Source organism: Protopterus annectens, chromosome 7.part0 (assembly GCF_019279795.1).
Source record: "Protopterus annectens isolate FY-2018-M chromosome 7.part0, PAN1.0, whole genome shotgun sequence".
NCBI classification, from domain to species: domain Eukaryota; kingdom Metazoa; phylum Chordata; order Ceratodontiformes; family Protopteridae; genus Protopterus; species Protopterus annectens.
Genome location: NC_056739.1, coordinates 1,706,787,411 through 1,706,808,318, shown reverse-complemented (window position 1 = coordinate 1,706,808,318; position 20,908 = coordinate 1,706,787,411). Strand labels below are relative to the sequence as shown.

Sequence of the window (20,908 nt, the reverse complement as noted above, 5' to 3'; positions counted from 1 at the left end):
CTTAGACTTCAATTGAGAAAGTAGATAGTTTTGGTATTTCAACATGTGAAACTGGCAATTCAAAGCCCTCATAGCTAGGGTGGAAGAAGTATAGACTTTCTTTCCCCATCTATCCAAAGCCCTGGCCTCTTTATCTGGAGGAACCGGATTTTTAACAACAGAAGCCTTAACACCCTTAGGCCCCTGACTAACAGTTTCTGGGTCCGCCCTAGGACTCTTAAAAAGATACTTATGAGCTTCAGGCACCCTGTAATACCTATCCGGCTTAACAGGAGCAGGAGGCAAAGAATCAGGATTAAGAGAAGCCTCTGCAAACACATCTTCCACAACATCCAGAACAGGAGGTATAGCCAAAGGCCTATGCTGGGGTAAAAACAAAAATTCCCTAAGCCTTTTCCTGGAATCAGAGAAGTCTTGACCTTCCCACTTAAAATGCTCCCTCATGGAATGAAGAGTCTCTGAAAAAGAAAAATCTTCAGGAGGAGAAGCAGAAGGAGTAGAATCATCCACATCTGAATCAGAATAAGGAGAATACTCCTGCAAGTCTTCAGCCGAAGACTCTGAAACATCCGAAGCCTGCTCAAAACTCCCCAACTCAGGTTCCACCCTAGGTCTCTTATCAGGAGGGGGCAAAGAACCTCTAATCAAAGTAATCAAATCTTCTGCCATTTTAAGCATATGCTTCTTGGGCACAGAACCTGAAGAACTAGGGGTGACACCAACTGAAGCTAAACCTGGCCTGCCTCTGGGAGAAGCCTTGGAAACAGAAGGAGAGGGCCTAACCACCCTAGGAAGGGAAGGGAGTACAGTAACCTGAGAAGCCCCCTCAGCCAGACCTGCCTCCTGAGAGGCCACATCCTGCAATAACAAAGTCTCCCCCTGGGACTCCAGAGAAACCTCCGGCGGAACCCCCGGCTCCACCGACACCTCTAAAGAACCGGCATCCGGTACGGACGGTTCTTCTTGCCTAGGCTTAGCTGATTTGTCCTTGCGCTTCTTGGAAGAAGCGGGCGTCGGAGCATCCGACGGCATATTATAGTTGCACCGCTTCCCGAAGACTAACCTGGCACAATCTAACCTTCTCTTAATAGTGCGCTTATTGAATCTAGCACAAAAGCGACACCCAACAATGTCGTGCTCAGGCCCTAAATAAAGGAATACACAAAGTATGATAATCTCTATGCGGTATCTGTTTCCCACAAGAAATACAGTTATTCACTTTTTCTGACATCCGGTAAACCACTGAGGCAAGAAAAAACTAAAATATTCTAACGGGTACTTAGCCAACTTTGACTCGGCCTGAAACTCCGAATTCGAAAAATTTCAGAACGCCAACCGGCACTTGCAATGCTGCTTCTGCATCGGACCATGCGGCAAAAAAGACTGAGGATATGACGTCGGTCATGCGCATTTGTACCCTGACGTCCTGATGTCAGACTAATGCGCCTTGACCGACGTCAGCCTTATACTTTGATATTCGGGCCGACCGAGGACAGCGGACTACCCAAGTGTAAGGACTGCAGCAATGTGAGATGAAGAACATCTGCATAACCTCAACTTCTCCTCTGATACTGCTGCATGGTTCTTCAGCTACCTCACTGATAGATCTCAATCAGTGAGATGGCACTCTGCACTCTCCCCTCTTCTCCTCTTCCTGTAAAAATGGGTGTACCTCAAGGGTCTATCCTAGGGCCTTTACTTTTTAATATCTTTACTAAACAGTTCTATACCTCCTGTCCTCAGTCATCTTTAGTGCAAACGCAGATGACTCTACAATCATCACCACAGCCAACTCTCCCTCTAAGCTCTTCTCAGCTGCTATGATAGGTTTTATTCCTGCCTTGAAACATGGCTCTCCAACAACCAGCTCATCCTTACCCTAAAAAACAAAGCTGTTACTCTTCCTACCTAAAACATGCAACAATATTAAACCCTACTTTTCCATACAGTCCCTTAATAACACTCCCATTCAGTAAGAATCAAGCACTAAGCTCTTAGGCGTAACCATCGACGATCAGCTTAAATCTGACTTGCATGTTAATAACTGTATCAAAAAGACTCCTTCAAAACAAGGGCTCCTTTACCGTAACAAAAAAATCCTTATCTCTGAAGCCAAGATTACTCTATCTCTCTTACCTACCTTCTACCCAGTCTAATGTACAATTCTCACAAATCTTAACTCAGCACTCCTGACCAAACTCGAATCTACCTACAACAAAGTAGCTCGATTTGCTGCCCAACAAACCTACAGATCCCATCACTGTCTCTCTCTAAAACACCTAAACTGACTTGAATTACCCCACCAGCCTCTTCTCTCTCAGCTCCAGATCATCCATTCTATCCAATACCAGCCTTCCTACTGCACAGCGCTATCCTCTCTCATCTCCCATTATTCTCCCACCAGACCTCTCCGAAGCTCTAATCAAGACCTACTACAAATCTACAAACCCAAGTCTAAATTTGGACGCAGCATGTACAGCTATCACCCCACTATTGCCTGAAACAGGCTCCCACTAGAAATCAGGACCCTTACACATCCTAAACAATTTAAGACATCCACCAAACAGCACTTTAAAAGTCACAGGTCCTGCCACTGCATTCTCCCTCTTTAAACATCCCCTACTTTCCACACCTTAATCTACTTTCCGCTCTTAACTCACTCTTTTCACTAGCTGTCTCTAAACGTCCTTGACTACTCTTTCTACTGTCTTCTAAAATCTATTAAGCAAATCGCCTCAGACAAACATTCTGTTGTAATTGCATTGCCTTCATGCAACTACATTATGATAAAACTGGATTTTTGTAACCACTTACCTCAAAAACTTAATGACATATTTCTTTTTATGCATCTTGAAATAGTTTTGCTATACTCCTGATTATTGACACCGTACAACACTGTATTGCTACTTAATAATAATCCTGTAACATTGCTGTTTAATGCTAATTTATAATGAAAATTGTATATGTTGGTGCTTTTCTTCCCGGGCCTCAGCTGAAAATAAGAAGTTATGTACCTACCATAACGTTCCATGTTAGCTGTCTTCTCTCGCCTTCTTTCTTGCTTGATGAGATCTTGATGGGTTCGGAGCCGATCCCTCGGCTCCGACTCGGCACTTGCTAAGCTCGAGAGTCACTTTTACCAGCTCGAGGCAGCCCCATATCCCATGATGCAAGGCGGTAAGTACCCAGATCTCGTTTGCTGACAAAGGGCAATAGCACCAAGCATAACATACTTCCCAAAGGAAGAAAGAAAACTTACAGATGGAAGAAGGACCAGGTCTGAATGGTCTTCAGCATAACAGTTTCTTATAACAAGGTCTGTCCAGGCCAGGGGGAAGGAGGGAGGGTCGCAAGAAAGAAGGCGAGAAAAGACAACTAACATGGAACGTTATGGTAGGTACATAACTTCTTAATGTTAAGTTGTCAATCTTGCCTTCATTCTTGCTTGATGGGACCACGTCCCTAGCACCTCTATCCTGGGTGGCTCAATGGAACAAACTCTTGAGGACTGTAGAGCCAAAACTGGCTCTGTCCCTGGAGGCCAAGTCCAATTTGTAATGGGAAACAAAAGTGTGAGGAGTGGCCCAAGTGGCCGCTGCACAAATAGTGTCCAAAGGAAGTCTAGCTTGAAAAGCTGTAGAAGTAGCTAAGCTCCTAGTTGAATGTGCTTTAGGTTTTGAGCACAGCTGTTTTCCCTGAGTATAAATTTCAGAGATGACCAAGAAAGCCATCTGGACAAGGTCACTTTAGAAACAGGAAGGCCTTTTTATTATCCGCATAGGAAACAAAAAGTTGATCAGATTTTCTAAATTTTTTTGTTCTGTCCAAATAATATCTAAGTTGACGGTGGACATCAAGATAATGTAGCTTTTGTTCAGCTCTATCTGAATAGTTAGGGAAAAATACCGGGAGATCAATGGATTGATTCAAATTGTTCTTTGAAGCGACCTTAGGTAAAAAGGTTGGGTTAGTTCTCAAAGATACTCTGTCCTTGTGAAAAACCAAATAGGGGGGTCGAACCGAAAGAGCATGAAGTTCAGACACCCTCCTGGCAGATGTAATAGCCACTAGGAATAAAGTTTTCCAAGAAAGATATTTCAGGGAACAAGAAACAGCTGGCTCGAAGGGGGGAAGAATCAAGGATGTCAGCACTAAATTTAGATCCCACTGAGGAGGAGGATTCCTGATTGGAGGCTTTAGTAGGAAAATTCCTTTCAAGAAGGCCCTGCAGAGCCTATGGGACATAATATTATGATCTGCTATCCCGACATGAAAATTGGAAATAGCAGCCAATTGAACACTGACTGTGGAAGAAGAGGAGCCTGCATGAAAAATCTCTGCTAAGAAGTCCAGGACTGTCTGAACAGGGGCAGTAAAAGGATCAATATTCTGGACCTTAGCCCAATAAGAGAAACGTTTCCATTTGCTTGTATAAATCCTCCTGCTAGAGGATTTTAGCGAAGCTACTATGATGTCTCTAACTGGGTTAGAGATCAAAGGAAGCCTGGCTAAGGAAGGAAGTGGAGCAACCATGTTGTGAGGTTGAGAGAAGGGATTGACCGGTGCAGCTGACCCGATTGGTGAATCAGAAGATCTGGCACTGGGTCCAGATGCCACGGCTGCACCAAAAGGTGATGATGGAGGAACGGGAACCAAACTTGTCGAGGCCAGTAAGGGGCAATGAGAATCAATTTGGCTCTCAAAACCGTAGCTTTCTGGATCACCTGAGGGATCAGAGGAAATGGAGGGAAGGCATAAAGAAGTCCCTGGGGCCAATCCTGGGTCAGAGCGTCTCTGGGGGGATGGCCTGATAGAGGGAAGAGGCTGAAGAAGTCTGGACATTTGCTGTTTTGGGGAGTAGCAAAAGATCGCAACATGGACGACCCCATTCCAGAAAAATCTCTTCCGCTATAGATTGCTTGAGAGACCACTCGTGAGGCATGAGAATAGCTCTGCTCAATCTGTCCGCTACAATGTTGGTTTTCCCAGGGATATGCGTTGCTACCAGAAACCAATGAGAGGAGATCGCCCATTGCCATAGTCTGAGCGCTTCTCGACACAAGGGGTAGGACTTGGTTCCGCCCTGTTTGTTGATATACCAAACTACAGACATGTTGTCTGTGTGGACTGCAATTGTCCCTACGGGAAGAAAGTCGTTGAGGGCTTGCAACGCGTTAAAAGCACTGCTCTCATCTCCAGGACATTTATGTGCAGATGGTACTCGAACGGCTGCCACGCCCATGAACCATCCTGCCCTGATAATGACCCCCACCCGATCAGGGAGGCATCCGTGGTGACAGTGGCTATCGGGGATGGGGTACAAAGTACCTGCCTTGGTGAACCTGAGGCGATGTGATCCACCAAGCAAGATGCTCTTTGCATGTCTGTGTCACCAGAATCTGGTGACGCATTGGAAGTTGCTGGTATGACCATTGTGTGAACAGCATCCACTGAAGAAGGCGCATGTAGAATCGAGCCAGGGAAGAAGAGTAATGGCCGCAGCCATGAGACCTAATACCTTTAGAACCATTCTGGCCTGTACTTTCTTGCTGGCCAGAATGATCCTGACATGACTCTGAATGTCTGAAACTCTTTGATCTGTAAGGGTAGCTGACATCCGAACAGTGTTTAAGTTTGCCTATGAAGGTAATAGACTGGCAGGGCGATAAGGATGACTTTTGAAGTTGATTGAGATGCCCAAATGAGAACAAAGGTCTATTGTGTAATCCCTGGCTTGTATAAGCTGATGCCTGGTGGTGGCTGACAGGAGCCAGTCGTCGAGATACGGAAACACCTGGAATCCTTGACGTCTCAGGTGAGCCGTGACCACTGCCATGCATTTGGTGAACACTCTGGGGGCTGTAGTGAGACCAAAGGGCAGGGCTCTGAACTGGAAATGACTGGACCCCAGCCGAAAGCGGAGAAATCTCCTGGAGCATCTGTGAATTTTGATGTGATAGTACGCATCCTGAAGATCTATTGAGCACATCCAGTTGTCCTTCTGTAAGAAGGGCAGAATTGACTGAAGAGTGACCATTCGAATCTTGTCTTCCTGACAGACTTGTTGAGTCTGCTGAGATCCAATATTGGTCTCCAGTCTCCCGTCTTTTGGGGACCAAAAAGAACCTTGAGTAGATTCCGGGCTCTGAATGGTCTATTGTAACTGGCTGAATGGCTCTTTTTTGCAGTAGTTTTGAGACTTCTAACTCTGCAATCTCCCTTAGACCGGGTGGTACATCTGGAAGGGAACTTGAGGGGAAGGGACTTTCCTCGAAAGGAATTATGTAACCCTTGGATATGATCGACTGTGCCCATCTGTCTTGAGTGAGGGAATGCCAGGCTTCTGGGTACAGTGATAATCTTCCCGACTGCCTCCAAGGAGGGACAGCCGGGCAACACCTCAGGGATGCTGAAAGGGCTTGTCAGAGAGAGGCTCCCTGTTTCCCTGGTTTTTGGACCCCCTCTGCCTCTAGAGCGGCGTCTGTTGTTGTTACCCCTCTGCCTCTAGGGGTAAACTGACCACGTGAATCCGGCGTGACTCCTTGGGATTTACGGAACCACATTTTCCCACCTTTCTGTCCTTTGGGATAAGGTCTAGAAGGGGTGGAAAACGGACTCCAACAGCAGAAAGAGTCTTGCCGTCCTGTTCGCACCTGGTCAAGGTTTCCTTCACCTGAGGGCCAAACAAAGCTGACCCATCAAAGGGAGAATTTGTGAAGGACGCCTTAAAGGGATCCAAAAATCACATAGCCGCATCCAGGCTTGGCGTCTAAGAGCCACACCTGTACCTCTGGCTCTACTCTCCATCCGCAGCATAAGATATTAGCCGCATGGAGGAGTTTGCAATGGAATTGAGGGTTCCTAGCTGCGAAGCAATTTTTCTTGAGCCCCTGCAGCTGTAGGATCCTGAACTACTTCACCCAGCTCCTTAAGGATATCCCTCTGGAGTCTGGTGAAGTGACATAGGTAATTCAGCGAACGCATAGCAAAGGTCGCTGAGGAAAACATCCGCTTACTGCATCTATCCATGGTCCTAGAGTCCTTATTAGGCCGATGGACCGGCACGGAAGGATCTGCAAGTTCCTTTTTGCTGGCCGCCGCCACGACCATGGCATCCGCGGGGACACCCTTGGTAAGGAATTGCTTGTCACACGGGCAGTGATAAATTTTGAAGGCCTCCTAGGGACTGGCTCTACAGAGTCAGGAGCTGCCCACGCCTTCGTGCAATAACCTGCATAAGGGGGTCGAAAGGCGGAGACACCCAGGAGGTGGAAGGCCGAGATCCAAACGCCTCTAGGTATACTGACTCATCCTCAGAGGGATTGTTGGTGGGCCAGTTTCCCCTCTGTTTCAGGAGTTCTAGGATGTCTGAGAAGGAGACATCCTCAGAGGGGATCTAGGGATCCCTCTGACTCATCAAAGTCAGTATCCAAGTGACAGACTCGGGAGTCTACATGCTTCCTCTTACAAGTCCTCTTCCTAGGAGGATCTCCCGAAACATCAGGAGAATCCTCGGAAGAGGGGGAAATTCCCAATGGGGAGACCTGAGGCGGAGGATCTCTGGGTCCTGTAGCAAGAGAAGTGGCAGAGATGTCAACAGGTACTATAGAGGGAGGAGCTACGGGAACAGACTGCTGACTGATACCAGTGGCCAGTACACTCGTCACCACCCCGAATGCTCCCTCCCAGGCAGGTCCGAGAGAACCCGCTCCAAGAGCTAGGAACTCCAGAGACCACCGAAGGGAAGTCTCCGAGGCAGATGTCGGAGCCGAGCTCACCAAGGCCGAGGCTCCAAGGGAAGAGCGGGTTCGGACAAGGGTCGATGCCACTCACCCTCGGAGGAGACCATGGAAGCCCGACCACGAATCCCTCTAAGGAAGGTCTCAAGAGGAGATAAGAGTAGAGGCTGAAGGAACAGAAGGGGGTATCCGTCCTCCAGCCGTAGCAGTAACCATTCCCGAAGACTCCAACTCCAAGCTCTGGGGTAGAGTCGAAGGAGGAACTGTAACGGGGTGTGGGCCAACAGTCGTCTGTTGAGACGGACTATGTAACATTTGGGCCAGTACCTGTGACTTAAGTAATCTACTGACCACTCTCTAGGTCATGATCTGACAGTCTGGATGACCTTGAAGATCGGCTCCGATGGCTCCGTTCCGAAAGGAGAGGTGAAGCCGGAGCCGACAGTATCGGCTCCAAGGAAGGAGACCTCGACCTCTTCCTGGAATGAGCCATCGGAACCGATACTATAGATCCTGTCGGAGCCGAAGACTTATCGGAGCCGACAGGAAGCCTCGATGCATTGGCTCCAGCCGGAGCCGATACAGCCACCAAAGTAACGGTGTCGGAGCCGATCGGAGCCGACACCGATGCCTGTGCCACATGGGTGTCGGAACCGATCGGAGCCGACACCTAAGTGGTCGATACAGATTCGGCACCGATAGCCATCGGTGCCGAAGGTTTTGTCAAGCCAGAATCGGCTCCAGCCGAGCGATCTCGACTCTGAACGAGTCGGAGCCGAGGCCGCAGGCTTAGAAACAGAAGCCTGGGCCTTGGAAGATTTAGCTGATTTAGGTGGAGCCGACTTAGCCGGAGAGCCCTCCGGCTTAAGAAGGCCCCTAAGGATCAGCTTGTTACGTCTTTCCTGCAGGACTCTCTGGCTGAAGGAATGACAAATAGCACAGGAGTCCTGCAGGTGAAGAGGCCCCAGGCAATACAGGCAAGAAGTGTGACCGTCTGTCAGAGACATCTTCTGACAGCACGAGTCACACTTCTTAAAGCCTGAGACCCTCTCCTTTGACATGGTGCTTTACAAAAAACACACACACACACCAGTCAAAAAATTAACTTAAATAAAATACCAAAAGGTATTTCTAAAACAAACACACACACCCTAACAGGGAGGGGATGGGATGGGTAAAGTTTGACTAAAATAAATTAGAAAAGACAGGGATTTTCTGTCACAAAATGTAAATAATTAACTAAAAACTAATAATTAAGGGTTTTTTGAGAAAAAGGGGCTTAAATATCCAAAAAGTGAATCACTTACCAGGAGCTGGTAAAAGGAGGACCTCATAAGCGAAGCGGCAAACGAGATCTGGGTACTTACCGCCTTGCATCATGGGATATGGGGCTGCCTCGAGCTGGTAAAAGTGACTCTCGAGCTTAGCAAGTGCCGAGTCGGAGCCGAGGGATCGGCTCCGAACCCATCAAGATCTCATCAAGCAAGAATGAAGGCGAGATTGACAACTTAACATGGACTCTTCAGCTCAGTCGGACAATCCCGTTCAATAAATGTAAAATAAATAAATAAAAATAAATAAATAAATAAAAATAAATAAGTTCTAGAGTTGCTTCATCTAGTGTTTCTATTGAGAGGTGGCTTTTAAAGAGTAGGCTATGGCTAGGGCTACACCTCCGCCTCCTTTAGTTGTTCTGTCAGTACATATGATATTATAACCAGGTGGTAGTATTTCATTGTTGGAGGTATTTGGATTTGGCCATGTTTCAGTGAGAAGTACAATATCAGGGGAATAGAGGGAGAGATTAGCATGCAGCTCATGGATTTTATTGTTAATAATTCTTATATTCATATTTAATAGGAGAATATCAGATTTGTCCATGGGGGGAATGATTGCTGCTTGATTATTTGTTGCTTGTATGAAATTTTTTGAGGCTAGATTGGACCGGGGTTTTGGTGTATATCCCCACTGATGGATAGCTTTGATGCTATGTATACCAAAGATTTCAAGAATTTGGCTATGTGTTTATCATAATTCTGGGGTATATTAGGTATGCTAGCGTGACGGCATAGGGAGAATTTTGCATAATTTAGTGTTGAGTTACTGAAGATGGAGATGTTTATTGGTTTAGGTGGTAGAGCGAAAGTAGTAGATGTGGAGTGGGAGGGATTGTTAAGCTTGAAGTGTTATGAGGTGTTATAAGTTGTTATTATCAATAGACAGAGTTGTAAGTAGTAGGTGTGGCTTACAGCTTACCTTTGCTTTGTTAGATGTGGAAGATGTTTTCATGAAAGGCATTGTTGCTAACTTGCACAGGAAAGGCTGTTTTAATTACAGTGGGAGGGGTTTTGGACAGAAGTGTAGAGGTGGCGTGTGCTAGAAGGAGGGATGTGATTGGGTGGGTCATTCGGAGGGAGTGGCTAGGGAACTATAGGTTTAAGGAAAGTGGGGGTGGGTGGGAATGTGGATAGGGTAGGGGAGCGGAGTGTAGCCCGAGCATAGCGAGGGTGGAATGGAGTGGGCTGGCCTTGTTCTCGGATTATAGTTGGACTACAAAAACAATCAGTAAGGTAGGTTAAAATATACAGAAGAAAGCTTGTAATGTATGGGGAAAGGAGAGGGTTCTACTGAGACTTATTATAATTTTAGCAGCTCTAAGGAATGGAAGAGAGAACCTTTAGCAGGGCAGGAGACAGTAGGAGGGGACAAGTGAGAGAATATGACTTAGCAAAGGACAGACTGAAGGAAACAGATGTTGACTGTAGGGGTGAGGGACAGACACTAGCTATTGGAAGTAAGCCAAGGAGTGAGACTGCTAGTTTAACAAGCAGCAGTACAAATGTACAGTTTAAAGTGAGATATGACAGAGGTGTTGCAGGAGCAAGAGGGGGACGAGGTGGAGAGAGGTGATGTATGAGGGGCTGTCTGACAGGTGTCAACAGCTAGAACAATATAACAATAAAAAATACAACCATCGAGTTGACTTTACATACATTCAAAGTTTAGGAATAGGATCCTTGTTAGAAAGTTGTGGAGACAGGCAGGAGGACTGTGAGCCTTTTCTTTGGGTTTGGCTTGGTTCTTTGAGCTTCCAAGGACTACCGTATGGAAAGGTAGGCTTACGTGAAGTCACATGACCTGTTCAGAAAGAAGGGAAGACTATTTAAACGTCAGTAGACACTTAAGCCTAGGTGCCAGAAGTACATAAAATGAGGTAGGTTGAGGGGTTGTTAATGGTAGGTGGATAGGATGAATCACTATGAAGTTAGTTCAGGAGGGTACTGGAAGGGGAAGAGCAAGCTATTAGAACAGTGTAGATAACAGAAAAGAATATGGGGGAGAAGCTAGGGAAGGAATATGGATTAGGGAGAATGGAATAGTACAGGGGTTAGATTGAGCAAAAGGGAAGATGATAAAGGGAAATTAGCAGAAGAAAAATGGTTATGAAGATTGTACATATTGATTAAATAAGTAGAACACAGAGATGAGAAGCTAGTTCAGATTAGTTTGGTGGTTGATTAAATAAGTAGAACACAAACAGATGAACAGTTAGTTCAGATTAGTTTGGTGGAGTCAATAGAGACTGCACACACAATGTACGTGAACAGTTTAAGATAATTCCTTCCAGGTTTGAAAAAAAAACGAGTAACATCAGAAAAATTACAGGTTTAGAAGCTCGGATACAACACCTAGCAAAACCAATGTGGGATAGGAAGTTAAACTCAGAAACATTTATCATGCAAGATACTGAGGGGCAGAGCCAACACCTGCCTGCACACCAGGGGACCAGAATTCTTATGCTAGCATATTACAGTCCACTTCAGTTTCTCTACATACTAGCTATGTGGCAGATATCAATGGATCCATGTGAAAGTCTAAGGTTCCGCAAAATGGGTGTTACACAATAAAATTAAAGGTAGAGCAGCATACCTACTGACCGTGCTTAAATAATCCAATAGACCAAGTTCTAGAGGAGTGGAATGCTTAGATTATAAGGGAGCATGAGTTTATATTCTAAAAAAGCAGTTTTGCATTATTCTGCATGCATTGTTCCACAATTTCCATTTGTCTATGTAATTTGCTCTTATGCTTTTCTAAAGATCCCATAAAGTTCTTTTGTCTCTATTACAATATTCACTCTTCAAATACAGTTGGTTTAGATTTTGATTTCCATTTTCTAGTACTGCTTTTTTCACAGCCACCAAAGTTAAACGTCATTCCTATGTCTCGACAATTCAAATCCTGTATCCCAGCTCATAAAAACATTTCCTTAGTTACACCCATTTGCTAATCTAGTATTTCTGACAGAGTACTCTGTAAGGAATTTTTAAAGTCTGCCAACTCATTACACTCCCAAAATGTATGTTTCCAGCTATTGCTTTCTTTGCCATCACATCTCCAGCATTTGCCATTTACTTGAGGAAAAAGTATTTGGAGTTTACTTGACTATAAAATTACCTCTGCAAACACTTCAAAGCAAAAAATCCTAAATCTTCTGGACAGTTTAGTACCAAAATGTGGAAAATCAAAATAATTTTCCACCTTTTGATTAAAGTAGCTTGCCGAAATTGGTAATAACGAATTAGCACAATTTCAGAAATGGTAACACAGACTTGACATTTGAACACTGACATACCTCTCAAGTGTACAGATTTTTCCAGAATGTCCAGATTTTTGCCTCATATTTTTGGTCCATTTTTCATAAAATTGTGGTTTTCTGGCAAATTAATGGCAAATCATTAAGTATTGTATGCACTATGGGTGCACTCTTCAGTCTAGCTGGTGAATCTGGGTATCCTAAGGCAATGTTACAACTGCCTCATGTACACAGACAACCCCCTCCTCCTACCACAAAACACTAACATATGTGAGAGATGCAATTATGCAGCCAAACTGGAAGCTAAGCGGTCTCTACCCAAGACTGGAACAAACAGTCAAGAGGAGAAGGTTAACACTTGCACCACAACTCCAGCCGCACACAGACCTACTAAAGCAGCACTGGCAAAAAATACACATAAATACACAATACCATACTCGGAGGCTCTAAATAAAAACCTGCAAAAGTATCAGAGACCTCCAAAGCAGACACCCAAAAAACCTGCACTTCCATCTCAAACCAGACAACACATAAAACAAACAATCAGCGTGCTGCACAACCACAGCCCTTAAGGCGAAATAACATACCTAACACACTAGTAATAGGTGACTCTACAGTCAGGCACACTGATGTCCCACTCACTAGGCTGGACAAGCAGAAGGTTACTGTTAACTGCCTGTCGGGAGCCAGAATCCGCCACATAACACAAACACTCAGGTCACTCAAGAACAAGTACAAATATGACTCTGTCATTATTCATGATGGTGTGAATGACCGATGTACCTCCTTGGACTACATGAAAAGAGACATGGAACAGCTCTCTGATCATGTAGCCCAGGCTGGTATGACCCTGACCCTGAGTAGCATCCTGTCCTCACCAAGAATGATACCTCAGTATAAGGAAAAAATGATCAATTTCAACAACTGACTAAGCCTCTGGTGTCATTCAAAGGGGATCCAGTGTCTGTCAGCCTGGGACAACATGCTCGACAAGCCGCGTTGCTTCGCAAGAGATGGCTTGCACCTGTCACCCCTAGGCTTTCGAATACTGGCCAAGGCTTTTGCTGCCCCCATAGTGCCTTTTTAGGCAAGGCTCAAAAGTCAAACACACCTCCGTAAACAGCACAATTAACAAAAAACTGGGGGTTATGCTACTCAATGCCAGGAGTTTAAATCTCAAAATGCACTCGCTGAAAGCACTCCTCAGTATGGAGATAGTCAACATCTGTGCAGTAACTGAAACCTGGTTCAAGGCTCCAGAGAGCACCCCAGCACTACCGGGATACAACTCATACCACACGCTTCAGCCACAGAACACAGACCGAAACAAAAAAGGAGGGGGTGTATCCATATTCATCAAGGATACCTACACCTCCAGGTTAGTGGCGCAGCATTATACCTCTGAGATCATCCATGTGCAACTAACATCGGGCAAATCTGCAATGCAAATTGTGGCCTGCTGCAGATCACCCTCCATGACCAAGGACCACCACTCCACCTTTCTGGAGACACTGGAAAACATGAAGGTCCTACCAAACACCCTGATATTGGACGATTTCAATTACCCTACCATTTACTGGGAAAACTACTCGAGTACAAATTCCCAGGCCCAGCGCTTCCTGGAATTTATCAACTCAAACGCCCTGGATCAGCTGGTAAACACCCCTACCAGAGGTGAAAACCTACTGGTCTTAGTCATCACCAACATGGGCGACAGGTGTTCCACAACGTAGGTCAACCCGTCACTGGTTAGATCAACTATAAACGAATCACTCTGGATGTCCACATCCCACCACCACCCCCAGCTAAGGAAACCACAGTAAAAAACTTTTCTAAAGCAAACTTCACCTTACTTAAGACAGAGGTGGTAAGTTGCACAGCCCCCACGCTAAAGGATAATGTTGCCCAAGATGCAGAAACCTTTACAAATGCACTCTATGAGCACCTACAAGGATGCACGGATCGTGTCATCCCTAGCAAAACCAAGACTCACTCCTCTAAGAGAAGGAAACCAGTATGGTGGACCCCTGCAATAAACAGGCTATACAATAGAAGGAGGAAACTAGTTCAGAAAAAAAAAAAAACAAATCCCAAGAAGGAAAGACATCTCTGATCAGTATCAGTAAGAAACTGAGGTCCCCCATGAAATCATCCATGGCTAACTTAGAAGAAAAACAGCCAAGGATTCAAAAGATAACCACAAAGCCTTCTTTAGCTATGTTAAGAATCTAAGTGGCAACTCGCAGATATGCACTGAACTAGTGCAAAATAGCACAAAATATACCGAACCTACTAATATTGCCAACATCCTGGCAGATAGATTCAGTGCAAACTTCACCCCCCTCTTACCTCCAAAAGGGCACACAACAATACCGGAAAAGTGTAGTGTCCCAAAAATTACACACGCAGAGGTGAAAACAGCCCTTTCAAAAGCCAAAAACACAGCGTCAATGGGACCAGATGGTGTCCCAGGCTGCGTCTTGCACGAAACTACAGAAAAAACTAACCCCCCACCTAAACACGCTGTTCAACCTCAGCATCTCCACAGGCTATGTGCCCATAGAATGGCGCACAGCACGGTTATACCTCCCCACAAAGGAGGGGCCACAACTGACCCTGGTAACTATCATCCCATAAGCCTGACTAGCCTGGACTGCAAGGCTATGGAGCGCATTATCATGGAACTCATTAACAAAGACATTGAAAACCTCCCAACACTTGACCCGACCAAGTCTGGCTTTGTTAAGGGCAGATCATGCCTACTAAACCTAGTTGACTTCTTCGAGACAGTCACTAAGGCCATAGATGAGGGAAAGGTGGTTCACACAGCCTACCTTGACCTCGCCAAGGCTTTCGACACCATTCCCCACTCGGGTATTACAGAAAAACTCACCAGCCTGAACATAAAACCCCTACGTCACAAGATGGGTTGCCAACTGGCTTACAGACAGAACTCACACGGTAAGAATAGCGGGCTCCAGGTCCGACTCTAAACCAGTTACAAGTGGTGTCCCGCAAGGCTCGGTCCTGGGACCCCTACTGTTCGGCATATACTTCTCAGAAGTACAGGCAAACACAGGAGGACTATGGCTAACCAAGTTCGCCGATGACTGCAAACTGGGAGCCATAACTGACTCTCCGGCTGACACGGACATCCTCCAGAAGGGCCTTACTGAGACAGACACCTGGTGTCCAAGTCATGGCCTCAAGCTAAATGCCAAAAAATGCATAGTCATCCCTTTTGGGAAAAACAAAACACCCACGAATTACCACATAGGTGGCAGCCCCCTTAATACAGAAGGGGTAATAAGAGATCTGGGGACCCAGGTAGATAGTAATCTCTCCTTTGACAATCATATTGCCAAAGTAGTTACGAAATCCTTCTATGTGGCCCATCTAATTACTAAAGGGTTCGCATCTAGTGCCCCTCTACTCATCAGTCATTAGACCATTCATACAGTACGATGCCCCATTTGGGATATACCTCACAAGACACTTCCAACAGCTGGAAAGACCACAAAAGTATCTCACCAAGAGGATTACTGGTCTCAAACATATGCCCTATGCAAACTGCTACAACTGAACATACAACAAACTGAGAAAACACAAGGAACGGACCGCAAACCCAAACAAACAGCGATAAAGTACTAGTATAAACAATGAATACCACAAGTCCAAAGGCTGAATACCGTGCTATAGTTCCAAAACGAGCAGCTTCAAGCAACAAATGATGTCAGTAAATAATAAGTCCCAAAAGGAAATACTACACTGTAGCTCCAAAATAAACAGCGTTAAAGCTAATGCTGGCAATAGATGATATAAATCATAGTATTAGTTCCACACAGATGACCGCAAGCTGATACTGAAAAGATAACTTTTATTTTACATGAAATTAAGCGCTTTTCGTCCCACTCAGTTGTGGGACTTCTTCAGACAAACAAGAGCAGAGGATAAAAACAGTTTAAATACCTAATTTGGCACCAAAATGTAAGCGTAACCCAGCAACAATAAACGATAAATAAAACATGTTAAACTGTAATCAATTTGTAATTTAGATAAAATATATACATGAAAACTGACGATGATGCACATGAAATACTTGAATTCAATTAAAAATATTTAAAATTATAAATATATATATTTTTAGTAACTAAATAACCAACCATAAAATGTACAAAACTGAAAATCCATGTGTCTATTATGACTAAAAAAATATATATATGCAAGAATGAATATAAAAACAAGTAGGTATATAAGCACAATTAAACCTAAGAATGTTAAATATGGATATATAAAAAACATATATACTACAAAATTGTAATAATACTCAAAAATAATATTTTTTTCTTAAACTTCATAAGAGCAGTTTTAGGTATAACATAAATACATGCCAGTATTTATATTATACCTAAAACTGCTCTTATGAAGTTTAAGAAAATTTTGGAAGAAATAATCAGCTTTCAGCAGTGAATGTTACTTATATGTGGGGAATAGAATAAATACATGCCAGTAAAACCTGCGGTGGTGGTGCTGTGGTAGCATTGTCGCCTCACAGTAAGACGCTGTCCGGTTCGATTCTCAGCTAGAGCGTCTTCTGCGTGGAGACATGCGTGAATGGGCGTACCTTCGTTGAAGGTTGTGCATCAGGCCTGGCAAGCCGGTACGTAAAAATCAACTGCCAATTATTAGCAGACCGGCGTTCCGCTTTGGCGACCTCTTACCGGGAAAAGCCGAAAGACACAAACAATAAATACATGCCAGTGTAATCCTCTTCCCTTGTCAGAAGACACTTGCTACCGCAAATCTACCATTGCTATCTTTTTTCCCTCTTCTGTCACTATTGGAAATCCTCTAGCAATTAAATACTCTCCTATTCCTTTGTCGCTGATACTCAATACTCTTTTCTTTTTGTCTATACACGCGAGGCCATTCACATTCAAAACAATACGTTTAGTTTAACCATTATGATACAAAGTTATTATTCTTACCTATTATATAGGTCAACTTTTTTAAATGTCTGCTCCCAGCTTTTAATGTTTGGCAGGTTGATCATTTATACAGTTTCTTGTTATCTCCATTTGAACCAATGTCACGTTTTACAAGACTTTTTGTTTTCATGAAAACTCTCAAAATATTCCCCCAAAACATCCCGATAACCTATTAATTTAAAAGAAACGCACACAAAAGTTACATCTTCACATAATGAAGTTTAACCCTCCTGATAGGAACATCTGTCCCAAATCAACAGCTGCATACCTAACCTAAAATTAAGATTATCCATGGTAAGATGCATGTGATGGCCTCTGCACTACTTACTTGCTGTCTGTTCTTGCTTATCTTTATTCCCCTCCCAGATATAAAAAACAACTTGAATGTTTTCAGAAAACATTAACATAAAAGTGCATTGGCTACCTTTAAATAAAACAATTACACATTGTTCTAGCAAATGCATTAAAGGATTTAGGTACCAGAAAAGCTGCTCTTATTTACTTCCAATAATTTCACACTTTATTTTTTATTGAACTGCTTGGCCTTTGTACCTTTTAATTTTACACTTCTCTTGGTAAACAATGTCCAGATCTCTCATTTATTGGCCTTTGTACCTTTTAATTTTACACTTCTCTTGGTAAACAATGTCCAGATCTCTCATTTATTGCCTTCATCTTTAGTCAGCTTGCTTTCATGGAAACAGAAACACAAAATGTAGAGTTGTCCTCAGCTTCAGATTTTTCAGCTGCCACTGAACATTTATTTGCTTACAGAAAACAATTACATTGTGGTTTCTCGTTTTTTTAAAACCCAACTGCATTTGTAAAAAAGTGCAGTTGTGTACACTTACCATAAACGTAGATGTTAGAGCGTATTCACTGTTGCAGTCATCACATTTGTATTATCCCTACCAGGGTAGCCCTCGGCTGGCTAGAATACCAGAGGCTTAGTATTTCTGTGTCGGTTGCCGTCGCTTCAGGACTGACGTCGGGTCATCAGTAGTATAAAGTAAGGCAGCCAAAGCCATTACATCAGTTTTTCTTGCCCTGTAAGGAGCCCCAAGTGGGAGCCAGGATATGGTGGAAGAACCCCACCAGTAGAAAGTAAATACCAAAAAGTTCCTTGTGAGGACAGAGGGAGAGAGAGAGAGAGAGAGAAGAAAAGTAGGATGGAGGGAGGGAAATCATGACTGCAACAGTGAATACACTCGAACACCTAAATTTATGGTAAGTGCACACAACTGTACTATGTTCTACGTGTTTCACTGTTGCAGTCATCACATTTGGGTTGATTCCCAAAGCTGAGGAAAAGGGTAGAGGCAGTCAAGAAGACTAAGGGCTGGCTAGGATGCCCTGCAAGACTGCAGTGGCAAAGCCTGCCCTGGGATTTGGAGAAGACAGGCAGGTGGTAATGCTTAGTGAAGGTGTGAACAGATGTTCATGTGGCAGCCTCCAGGATGTCCCTGGTGGGGAACTCCTCTGAGGGAAGCTGCAGAGGTGCAGGCTGTTCTGGTAGAGTGAGTCCTGACCACCTTAGGGGGAGGTTTCCCGTGTTGCTTGTAACAGAAATGGATGCAGCATGCTATCTATTTGGAAATGGTTTGTTTGGATATGGCTTTGCCCTCTGCCCCTGCAGCAAAGCTGACTGGCAATTGATCAACCTTTCTGAATGATTTAGTCCTGTCTAGGTAGAATCTGAGCTGTCTGTGCACATCTAGAGAGTGCAGGATCCTTTCTCCCTTGTTTTGTGGGTTAGGGAAAAAGATGGGCAGATGAATGGATTGATTGAGAGCCACACTGGACACCACTTTGGGCATGAAGGATGGGTTAGTCCTGAGGGACACCCTGTCAGCATGGAAGATGATGAAGGTCTCTACAGCCACGAGTGCTTGTAGCTCAGATACTCTTTTGGCTAAAGTGATGGCCATAAGCAAGGCTGTCTTCCAGGAGAGAAACTTTAACTCTGCTGAAGATGCTGGTTCAAAGGGGGGCAGGGTGAGCTTTTCCAACACAAAGTTTAGTTCCCAAGCTGGGGTAAGTGCTCTTCTGGGTGGCCTCAAGTTGCTAGCCCCTCTTAGGAACTGTTTGATGAGAGGATGTGAGAAAAGAGGGTGCTCAGTACTGAAATGAGCAGAGATAGAAGAGGCATGAATTTTAATAGAAGAGAAAGAGAGACCACTGTGAAGCAGGACAGCTAGGTAATCCAGGATGAGAGGCTGGGAGGGCTATGCCGTATCGGCTCCCTTAGCCTGAATCCAGTTGCAGAACCTTTTCCATTTGTCAGCATAAGACTTTCTGGTGCTAGGGCGTCTAGCCTCATGTATAACATCTAGAACCTGTTTACTGAGATTGGCAGCTTGATCAGTGGTCAGAGAATAAGCCAGGCTGCCAAAGTGAGGGTCTGCAATTGGGGATACATGAATTATCCTTCCCTCTGGGTCAGGAGGGTTGGGGTCTGAGGGAGATGCCATGGTGGCAGTGGAGACAGGCTGCACAGTAGTAGGTACCACTGCTGGGGAGGCCAGTCTGGAGCAATCAGAATTGTCCTTGGTTTTTCCTCCCTTATTTTGAGCAGTACCCTGGTAATGAGAGGTAGTGGGGGAAATGCACAGACCGAGAGGTTCGAGAGGTTTACCCAGGGGAAGGATAGGGCATCCACTTTCCAGGCCCTGCAGTGAAGCTCTCTGGTGAAGAACCTGCTGAGCTGATGGTTGGAGTGGGAAGCAAAGAGGTCAACGTTCGGGGTGCCCCATTTCTGAGTTATTAGGGTGAATGTTCTTTGGTCTACCTGCCACTCATGTGGATCCAGATTTCTGCTCAAGTTGTCTGCCAGAGAGTTTAGAGAGTCTGGCAGGAATTGTGCTAACACGTGAAGTTGCATGGCTGAGACTGTGTGCCAAAGGGTCATGGCGAGCCTGCACAGAGGGCACGAGTGAGTCCCTCCCTGCTTGTTGATGCACCACATCACAGTGGTGGTGTTTGTTTTGATCAAGAGAGCCCCTGAGGAGAGAAGAGGTCTGAAAGCTGTCAATGCATGCTGGACAGCTAACATCTCTTTTTGGCTGATGTGCAGATGTATTTGCTGTGGGCTCCATTGGCCCTCTATGCACCTGCCATCTAGGTGTGCACCCCAGGCATAGTCTGATGTATTTGTGGTGAGGGTCTGGGCAGCAGGGGGTGGTGAGAAAGTTAGTCCCTTGTTGTGGCAGCATGCTGCTGCCCACCAAAGAAAATCTGTCCTTAGGCAAGGTATCATTGGTATAAGAGTTTCCAGGTCTTGAGAGTGTTGACACCAAAGGCTTTTTAGGTACCACTGAAGTTTCCTCATGCAGTCTGGCATATGGAATGAGTAGAATGCAAGATCCCATGAACCCCCAGAGCTTGCAGGATTTTCACTGTAGATAACTGGGTTCTGGTGGCTAGATGAGAGAAGTAGGCTGTCAGGTAAGTTTGCTTTTCTGGTGTAAGGAATGCATCTGCGATGCTGTGTCCAGGCTTGCTCCCAGGAATACAATCAGTTGGGTGGGCACTAGTTTGGATTTCTTTTCATTGATAGTGTACTCTAAGGAGGTCAGAAGGGACCT

At 44.8% G+C, this 20,908-nt stretch overlaps 1 protein-coding gene across 9 annotated transcripts in view; it reads right to left on the bottom strand.

The window, feature by feature from the left end:
* Positions 1-20,908, bottom strand: part of ANKZF1 (ankyrin repeat and zinc finger peptidyl tRNA hydrolase 1) — a 450,598-nt gene that overhangs the window by 181,534 nt on the left and 248,156 nt on the right. The gene's annotated exons all lie outside the window — the stretch shown is intronic.